The sequence below is a fragment of the Notamacropus eugenii genome, chromosome 5 (assembly GCF_028372415.1).
Source record: "Notamacropus eugenii isolate mMacEug1 chromosome 5, mMacEug1.pri_v2, whole genome shotgun sequence".
Lineage (NCBI taxonomy): Eukaryota > Metazoa > Chordata > Mammalia > Diprotodontia > Macropodidae > Notamacropus > Notamacropus eugenii.
In genome coordinates, this window is record NC_092876.1 from 298939639 (window position 1) to 298950649 (window position 11011).

An 11011-nucleotide genomic window follows, 5' to 3' on the forward strand; every position below is an offset into this window, starting at 1 on the left:
TATCTCAAAAATCTAGTAAAGTATGTAGCATTCACTTTGTAGCTATCCCCTCAGCTTGTACTTGTTGGCCCCCAGGAAACCACTACTTTGGGTTCAAGTTATTCTCTGCATTCTTTTGAAACTGTGGCTTAAATATTCCCACTGTTGTGTTCACATTTAATTGTGAGCCAGCTGACACAATTAAATAAAATCAAAGGCATTTATTGAAATGGCATAGCATAAACAGTAGTACCAAAATATTTCCTCCTCAAACCTGCACCTAGGGTCTGCTCTATCATAATTTTTTTCCATAAAGTGTCAGTAGGAACAGTGGGCACATGTGTACAGTATACTGCACATACCTAGGGAACTCATGTGGCCTAGGCAATCCATCCATCTGATGCTGAAGAGCCCTAATGTTGTTTCTCATGGTGTCCTCATGCTGTGCTCTCTGTAAGGCAACTGTATAGGTTGCTTATCTGTGTGCTCTGTCTCAACTTGCAGATGGACTTTGATTCGCTAGATACTGCCTGACATGGACTGGGGAAGGGAGAGACTTAGGGAGGAAGAGAATAAAGATATCTCCTCTCCCTTTGCCAAAAATTACTTGAAGCTTTCCTAAGAGTTGATTTTCTCAACTGAATGGGATCAATGGGGTGCTTGGGTGCCTGTGCTTGAACCCCAATTCCAAAATCACATTTCTCTCTAAAAATCACATTTCTCCCTAGCCCAAGAATAGCCTGCCCCAGCAAAACCCATTATCTGCCTTCCTGCTCCAGGAGCCAGCTACACCTATAGAATTTATTAGTTTGAACCAGCTGTGTACTAGCTGAACTGGTTGTGCACTGGGTCACAATGACATTTACTACTCACTAACCAATCATATGTATCTTAGACTTAGGCATACATATACCCCTTACATAAAATTTATTTTGTCTAACAAGACATTGATAAGAGCAGCCTGTTATTACTTAGTCAGTTCTGACCATTAGTTGACTTAGTGACGTTTTAGACCTAAAACCACACCTCGAGGTAGCCCCTCCTTGGACTATTTCTGGATGAATTCTGGGCAAAATACCTGCCCAGTAGATACTAAAAGTACATGTTCCTTTAAGAACTAACCACTCCCTAATTCCACCCTGAATTACTTAGTCAGAAGACTTTGGAACATGTTATACTATAGAATATAGTGTATAAAGTTTACCTGTATCTCATTCAAATCACAGGTTCCCTAAGAACTCTTGTCACTGAAAAGCATAATAAATCTTTACCACCTTGACCTCCACAATGCTTGAGTTCATGAAATTCTTTTCCAGACGGCCCACTCAGGGAACTCCAGTCTTGGGGTTCCTCTATTGTTCCTCTGTTCCCTCCAGCCCTCATCAAGATGGTTCCCCATGACTGATTTCCTTAAGAGGTTAACTATTACACCTTTCAGATAGTATTTGCCTCCTTGTCCTTTAGTTCCCTTTGGTTGTTGCTTAATCTTTGGATATTTGTGTAAATACACTTGAGGCTATATGTTTTACTACTGGCTCCTTTCTTGGATTTTGTCTCCTGTGACTTCTAGGTGTGTCAAATGCCATTTTTCCTTTATCATAGTTGCTCTGTATGGTGTTTTGATTGCTGGATCTACATAGACGTCATCCATTTTAGTTGGAAATCCTTTTGATTTCTGGTCATCACATTTTAGGAAGGACATTAATAAGCTTGAGAGTGTCTAGAAGATGGCAACCAGGATAGTGAAATGCCTCATATAGCACTGAAGGATCTATTTGTTTTGGAGGAAAAAAACTTAGGAAAGGCATGATGGCTATAATAAAATATTTGAAAGGGTGCCAAACAGCAGAGGGTTTAAACTTGTTTTCTTTAGCCCCAAAGGGAAGAATTAATAGCAATGAGTAGAAGTTACAAAGAGGCAAATTTCAGCTTGATATATGGGAAAATTCCCTAACAATTTGAATTGTCTGAAAGTGGAATTGGCCACCCTGGGTTCGGCAAAGGTGTAGATGATTATTTGATGGAGATTTTTGTTTGGTGTATTTTTTTGATCTGCTTTCTGTGATTTCACTCTATCAGTGAAGATGAACAAGTGTTCTGTAGTTTATAGTCCTACAGAACCGCTTGGAGGAATAAGAGGTTAATTGGCTTTCCCAGGTTCAGACAGCTTGTATGTGTTAGAGGCAGGACTTGAACCTAGGCCTTTTTGATGCTGAGGCTGACTCTCTATACATAATACGATGACTGCTTCAATGGGGGATACAGGAGAGGAGGATTCTTGTTTAGGGTCCAGTTGGACTAGACAGTTTCCGAGTTACCTTTCAACTCTTTGATTCTGTGACTATGAGACCATATCAGACTAAAGTAGTGAGTGCCATCAGAAAACAATAAAGTCTGATTCAATCACTTTCAGTCTTCATTGCCCAAAAGGAAAGTTAACACTCAGAATCCTAAGAGCTGGAAAGGATCTTAGACAACTTAAAGACAATCCTATATTTTACATATCAGGAAATTAAGTCTCAAAGTTGGATCTCAGTTAAATAACTCACCCAAGGTCACAGTAAATTGATCATCTAGTTTAGTGCCTGTACCAAAGTTTTCTTACTCTTCCTGCAGTGTTTTTTCAATTAGAGCACTTAATACCTCTGTGGAAATCCATACTATAATAGAAGTGGAGCTGAACTGGAACCTCAGTGGCCATCTGTGTGATGTCCCTGATGGATCCATGACTCTGATTTAGTCCAATTCTTGATTTTTTTTTTTTTTAAAGAAATGAAGAAACCAAGGATCAGGTAAGTTAAATGACCTATTTAAGGTGACTGTGGGAGTTGGAATTTGAACCCAAATCTTTGGACTCCCCCGTCATTTTGCTTTCCATTGTGTCGTGTTGCCTCTAAGACTTTTAAAAAGGAATGTCAAAATACCTCTTAAAGGGTTGCTAAGACAATAGGTATGTCCTGCATAATGTTTTCCAATGAATATTGTTTTGTAATATTCTGCTAATTAACTATTTGTCATTAGGAAGAATGTGAGATTAGAGAGTTCTGAGGCAGAAAAGCATATAAATAATGTCTTGTCTTGCATGAAGAACCTTTGAGCTCTTCTTCCCTATAAACAGTTGAAATGAATAGCGACTGATTGAGCTAGATACTTTAAAAAATTAACTTTTATTTATATCTTTTGTTTTTACATTGCTTTCCTTTCTGAATATGCCCCTTTCTATTCCCCTCCCCAGGCCAGATCCTATGATTCAGGGTAGGGATTGGAAAGCAATAAAATGCTTATTGACCATAACATGCAATAAAAATCACTTTACTCATTGCCAAAGATATAATTACTAAAAAGAGATGCTTCTGTCTTCTGCCTCCACGTTCACTAGGTTATCAAGGGCAGTGGGAACTCCATCAACCCTCAGAAACAACAATACCCTCCACAAGTTAGGCTTTTTATACTTCTAGTCCTCTGGACCAACCCAACCTGAAGGATAGCCCCTTTGCCTCTTTAATGCAAAATCATTCCAGCATATGTAAATAAATGCTTTTTTTCCTACCATATTCTACCTCTCGGTGTCAAGGTCCAAAAGAATTTTCTAGAGGACCTTCTACTTCTACCTTAAAATAACCCAGAAGAAAGCCTAGAGTAAACAATACTGCAAGCAGAACTTAAATAATTAATAGAACTTAGTAGAAAGATAAAAATTTCAAATAGTATAAAAGTCTCTGAAAAGTATAGTCCATGCAATGGGGTAATATCAGAGAGAGTGTCACATACATTTTCTAATGTAAAAAAGCTATGATAATGTAAAACAGGAACAGCATCAGTTAAAAAGGGGCTTGGCATCTCAAAATCCATAACATGAATTTGCATTGTGGTTTAGGGGCATCTGTAACAAAAGGTAATATAACCTGTTACCCATGTCCTGTAATAAAGTAATGTTATAAACCTCTTATATGCAGATTGTCCTAAGATATCAGTTGGTACAGAGTTGATACAGAAACTTGACCTATAATACCAATTACTCAGTGTTCCCTGGCTCACCAGAAAAAAAAAATCTTTCCTTAGGAGGCCCATCCAGGAGATAGTACTAATAATGGTACCAAACATGCCCTTTAGGAAGCTCAACAAAGGAGTTGTCCCATTTTTTTGCAGGGACCCAGTGAAGATGTTTCTCCTTCATTCAGGGACTTAAAATTGCCACCAAGTCTACTAAAGGATCTTTTGTCTTCCAGGTAACAGCACATTTACCATTATTTGAAAAGATGATTTTGCCTCTCATATCATTAGAAAAGCACTTCTCACCAATTCCATCCCTTGGTGAGCCAAGTCCTTCCCAGTAAAAAGTTATCCAAACCATCTCAGGACTAAGATTTGCCAGTTTAAGGAGGCTCTGAAATGTTTCCCTTGAATATAATGAACCTTCTGAAGAGGCAAAAACCACAAGGCCTGGGTTTCTTTGCACGGGGTACAGAATAAGGAAGAACTAGAAAGGATTGACTAGGTCTGTGTTTGAAAGTAATCTATCCTTTTTTAGGTAAATCTTCCTAGAGACCAGATACAAGAAACTACTGAAGTCAAGAGCTCTCAGCTTTCTTGAATAGTGTCAATGCATCACACATACAGCTTCTATGGGGGAGGGGGATCCAACATTAATAATAGGAGCATGGTGAATAATCAGAGGTTTGCTGTTTTAAGAATTCATTTCAGCATTTAGCAATAACAGTTGCGTAAAGATGATTCAGGATGTGGAAAATACCATCAATGTGATTGTTGTCTGCCCAATCTTGAATCTGCTTTGAAGTAAAATGGGTGCTATGATCAGAAGCAAAGACATAAGAAGGAGTAGCATGAGGAATAAGGACATGTTTTGTAAAAGTTTTAATATTGGTTACTGTAGTGGTGGATTTGCCATATTCTTCAATGCCATATTCTGAATAAGGGTAAACCTCCTATCTAGACATTGGTGAAGACAGTTGATATGATCACTCTGCCAGTTGGTGGCAGTCTGAGAAACATGTGGTTGCTCTGATTGGCATGATGAACATTAACAATCAGAAGTAGCTTCCTCATCCTTGATTAAGGAGATCATTTGGGCATATGCTTATTACAATAGGACATCACCACCTCTGTGTCCAGGTTGATGATGGATATATGGTGTTTCTTATGGGCACTAACACTTACAAACAAATGTATATGATGGGAGGCATCAGCGTAATTCCTCCATTGGTCCTAACCCTAATAGGTAGAACCTTTGATTATCTGTTCTAGTTAGCTTCAAGACCCAGACCAGATTCATGAACACTAGTCAGTCATCTAGTCAACAAGCATTTACTAAAGTCTTATTAGGTACCAGGCCTTGTGCTAAGTGCTGAGGAAGAAAAATAAAGAAAAACCACAATCCCTGCCCTCAAGGAGTTGACATTTTAATGAGGAGGAGAATACAGGCAGAGATGCAACATGTCCAAAATTATATATACAGGGTAAGTAGAAGGTAGTGTCAGAGGGAAGGCACTAGAAATGGCTTCTACTTGTCTCCTAATTGTCTTCTCAGTATACTTTTATCTTCCATAGAACTACCAAAGTGATTTTCCTAAAGTGCACATCTGACCATGTTACTCTCCTATATGGTAACTCCTGATGACTCCTTATTGCCTCTAGGATAAAATATTAACCCTTTTGTTTACCCTTTAGAGTCCTTCACAACCTGTACCAAACTACTTTCCAGCTTCTTTGTACATTATTTTCCTTCCTCAATTCTGTGATCTAGCCAAGCTGGCATCCTTGTATTTATTTCCTTATACAGAAAGCTCCATCTATGTCTCTTTGCCTTTAGGCTGACTGTACTTCACACCTGAAATTCACTACTTCTTTACCTTCTGTAACAGAAAGCACCTCGACATACACAAGGGGCCTGCTATCACAGGTTCTTAGATCTTTATTTATAAAAGGAAAGGCAACTTGAGGGGTCAACAATCACTTTAATCAAGCACATGTATCATTCACTTAGTTCAGGGGAAAAAGTCAGCACTCTGTTCTTCAGAGAAATCAAAATCAACAGACATTCTTCCAAATACCTGACATAAGCAATATACATACATCATAGATGAACAGACAGATCCAACTGTCTGAAAATAGTTAACAAAGAGGGAAGCACCAACATCTGGGTTTTCAAAGCAGGGGTGGGGGTGTGGGGTGTGGAGGGGCTCCTTAGCAGCTTCCCAGAGTCTCATCTGGTCAAACACTTCTAGTCAGTAAGTCCCAAAGTAAAACCTGACCCTCAGAGTATTTATACATTTTTTAGAGCCAGAGGCATCACAACCCTTGAGAACCAGTGCCTCATTAACAAAAGGTGTGCCTTCCTACAAATCTTCCCAGGCCTATTAATGAGTGGGGAAGATCTTTCTAAATCACATTAAAATAATTAACAATACAAATACATATATTGTTTCAAGTTAAAGAAACTCTTGTTTCTGTACTGTACTAAAGACTTTTGGTTGATAAGGCAAGATTCAATCTGGGGCACTTGATTATACTAAAACAAAAACAGCAAAAGATCTTACTTTGCTTAACATTATATCTCTTAGAATGCCTTATTCAAGACTTAGCTCAAAAATTTTCTACTCAAAGCTTTTCATGATGTAAAATAACTGCTAGGGTCCCCCTCCATCATCTTGTATCTATTTTGTAGTTATTTAGTAAACACACTCTTCAATTCACTTGCAAATCATGACATCACCTTCCTGAGATTGAAGAGAGAGGCGGGAGAGCTAGTTCATAATGTGATTGAGAGCTTTATTGACACAAAAGCAGCAGGCCTGAGATTTAGCAAGGAGCTAAACAAAGGCAATGATATAGGAAAAGGGTCAAACTTATATAGGATGATTTTAGGGTTTCTTTGTGGGGATTGGAGATCAAAGGTAAGTCTTCAAAGATAAAGGCACTGGATGAGTACCATGTATGACACAAGATAAGGAAATCCCAGAATCCTATTCCCTAGGATGAGGGGTGGGGACTAGGAATTTTATGGTCCAGAATAAGGGGAAATTTTGTGGTAAGGGAAGACTTTAGGGCACCAAGGGCTTCACAAAGTCAATATTATTTTAGCTCTTAGGGCACTGATGTCATGGTCCTCTTCAAGAAAGAGCCGACAACAACAGTCACACACGTACACATATGGATTGCCTATTAGAATGTAATTCTTGAGGACAAAGATTGCTTCATTTTTGTCTTTGTACCTCCAAAATCTAGCACGGTGTCTGGTACATAATAAGTGTTTAATAAGTGTTCATCGTCTGGTCACTAGTTATGTGACCCAAGAAGACAAAGAAAAGGCCTCTAGCTTTAGGTATAGGTTGGAGAAACTATGACAGCAGGCAGGGATGGTAGATGTGGGGTTCACTTGTTGGTGAATACTAATCTGGCTCAGCCCAAGGATAAGGGAACTCTACATGAAAAAGTTGTTGTTTAGTAACTAAGACTGCTTGAGCATTAGGAGCAGTTCTCCAACTATTGACAAGCCAATCAGTGTGGGAGATACAGGCAGGGAATATAGACAATGAGAGTAAACATATATTATGAAAGTTGGCCCTATGTGTTCCCAAGTGATTCCTTCAGGTATTGGTTACCAAGACGTTTTCAGAGTCCTTTCAACCTAGAGTCATAAGACCCTGTGTGGCCATGATAGTGAAGATTAATGTGATAAAGTGCTATGCTGTGGAACCCAAATGACAGTTATATTTTAGTTTTATAAAGAAAACCTGAGGCATATATTGATAACTTGTAAAGACGTAGGTCTTCCCTCTGTGAAATAAATAAGAAGTGCTATCAGTAACATTCATGCCAGTACATTTGGAATTTTCTGGGGAAGCTATGAGAATTATCAAGAAAGTAAGGCACCTTCATGGAGGAGAGATGGAATTTATATACAGATAGTCCATGGGAAAGATCTAGAGGTGGTCTAGTAGTCTGGGAGGAGGGTCTAAGGAGGATCTTGATGGGACTGGGGTAACCACTAATGTAATCAAGGGTGGGAAACAGCTGGAGGCAACTGGGAGGTATCAGACAATGGAGGGCTTGGGTGGGAAGCAGGTAGGGCCATCCCAAGGCAACAGACAATGGAGGGCCAGGTTAGATTAAAGGTAACAGATTTGAGGAGGAAAGGCCAGATTAAGTGGGAAGATTCAAAGGGACTTCAAGGAGGAGTTCTGATTCCCAGAATCACTCAGCACACTCATAGACTATTCATCAGCAAACAAAGGAGTTCCCAACAGTGGGCAAGATACTTTATGAGGAATATTTCTTGGTTCTCCTGCCAGGATTCATTCTGTTAATATTTAATATAATTTTTAGACTTTAATAAGGGCCAAAGTTTGAATTAAGAAGAGTCTGGACCTAATAGTCTCCTTTGTTTAGAGGATGCCTACACCTTGGGTTGTGAATAAACATTTCAAAGGCCTGTTGAGGACAGGATGTCTGCAATCTGGGTGATGGGACTTTTCCTTACCTTGAATCACAAAGGCATGCTAAGGAAGGAAGATGCCCATAGCCTGGGATCACAAAACCCAATTACAATGTGTTTACAATGTGAGAACTCCTTTCTCATGGCAAAATGTACTTAAGACAGTCAATTTCTGTACTAAGCCAGCCAGTTCTGATCCTGGCTCCATAGTGCTATGTAACTGTTATCTTTATGGGGAATTGATTAATTAATTAAATCATAAAATGTATGCATTTAGCCTGTTGCCTTTTCTCTAACCAAGTTTTCAGGTCAACAGTTATGGCGCCCAAACGTGGATTGGAACTGTGGAACCGAATGGACATTTCCTCATCTCGCTAACGCCAGGACTCCGGCGCCAATAGGAACCGTTTTTCCTAGAGTCCTGGGCCTTGACGGGGGTCGGGGTAAGTCCTTCCATTCCCAGCTTCCAAAGGACTCAAAAATTCCCTTTAAAGATAACCGCAGGACAGAGACCACTCTGCGTGAAAACGCCTCTGTATTAATTAGGTCTCCTCTGAAGATCGATCTAGGGAAATCAGCTAGCTATGGGTCAGTCAAAAACTAGAAGTAGAAATCTGGCTGACTAGACCCCTACTTCTTGTATGCCAAGCCATTACCAACCTGATGTTCACAGGTATTACTAGCACTAGTATCAATCAACTAAAGATAGCCCTAAATTATGTTGGCCACCCCAGGGCTCTTTTGGACCGGTCAAAGTTACTTTATCTTACAACCAAATTAAGAAAGGCCAACAAAACAACTAGCCAGCAGTGAGAACGTTTCATCCTGGGCTTGCTGACTTGACTGAACGAGAACAAAAGACAGGTAGCCTATTCCCTGCAAGGCTGGGAGCTGCTTCAGCACCTAGCCATATCCTGGCAAAAATCTTTTCTTCTTCAAGGGCTCTAGTCTGTCCTTCCCTTCACTCCCTCCATCCTATTTCTTGCCCCCTTTCTTCCCTCACCTTCCCCTTGAAGGCCTCTGATCTGGGGAAACTGATAGCACTTAGATGCAATCTTTCCCCCTCGCCTTCCCCTACCTTAGACTTGAGGAAGGCAGCCACTGTTCAAGCCTCTGTTGCCTCCCTCCTCGCCATTCCCTCTCCCCGTTTTCCCGTAAGGGCTCTGGTCCTGAAGAGGACAGTTACAATCCACCTAAGAACTAGAGGCCTGAAACTATTCCCATGGGGCCTGTTCCTTTAAGACAGTCAGAAACTTTGGGGCACCAAGGCTCCCCACCTCTCCAACGACCGCAGGGGTGCTCTGAGCAAAGGCTGTAGGATTCCCCTTTACTATCAGGTCTTGAATTCTTGCAACCTCATTGTCTCAGAATAATAATAGCCAATTCATGATGAGGATTTCTAGCAAGCTTCTAATTGCCTTCTCTCTCTGGGTTGTTTTTTTGTGAGCTCAGTTTGTATTTGTCCTGTTGTCAATCTGCCTGTCAGTATATGTCCCTCTCCGTATCGTGTGTGCTTTGAATGTCTATTATCTTGTAAGATTTAAATGCAAACAGCCAGACTTTAGGGGCTGCAGCTAGGGAAATAGACAAAATTTTAACACTTTTCTTTGTCATTCTGGTCTGGCCAACCTGGAATTACAATGGAAAGTTGGATCATCTTAGGTAAAATCATTTTAGCAGATTTGTATGTTGTGAGATTAATCATAAAACATTTCAGGAACTGATCATTTGAAATAACTCCTAAGATTGTGGGTAGCCCACCTTTCTAGGTACAGCTTGGAAATGCCACCTAGGTCCTAGACATTCTGCCCACCCTGTCCCAGCACCTGCATATCACTTTAGGGGCTCAGTAAATTCTGCTGCTGTGGGAGGTTGGGGGAAACATGGAAGAATCAGAGGCCTGTAGCGAGCATTCTCTACACTCTGCCTGAGAAAGTCACCACTGGGACATCAGTTTCTCTGCTCTTGGTAAGCTTCACTTTTCTGTTCAGTTGCAAAAAGTATTTTATCTCTGTTTGACCCATTTTCTGATTTGTACAAATAATTGTGCTTGTTGTTATGGGATCAAAATGATTGTAAAATGCTTAATGTAATGACTGGTATATGTTACATACAACATTATTATCTCTCTAATGTAATTGTTACCTTTGAAGTGGTTTTAGTTGCTAAAAGTAATAAGATCAATAATTTCTGGAAATGCAAATTATACCATCTGCAGTTATTGTTGTGTTAAAACTGTATTTCTAGGATTGTATTTCTGAATTTCTCTTAGATTGTGAAAATTGAGTGACCACTGTAATCTAGAAATAGTGTTAGACAAAGCAATTTTTAATTTGAATTTTGTTGAAACTAAAAGATGTTGGGAAAATTGTGTAACACCAGTTATGTTACTTTATCAGTCCTGCTAACTTTGTCTTATAATGTTTTGTAATTGCCATTTAGAAAACCAGGTATTTTCACCCTTGTCTGTTAAAAAAGTTGAAGCTAAACAATTTGGCTATCTTCTATGAAGTTGTAGCATTGTTAACTAAGTTATTTGGGATTATTGTTTTAATGCTGAAACCTAAAATTGTTAAG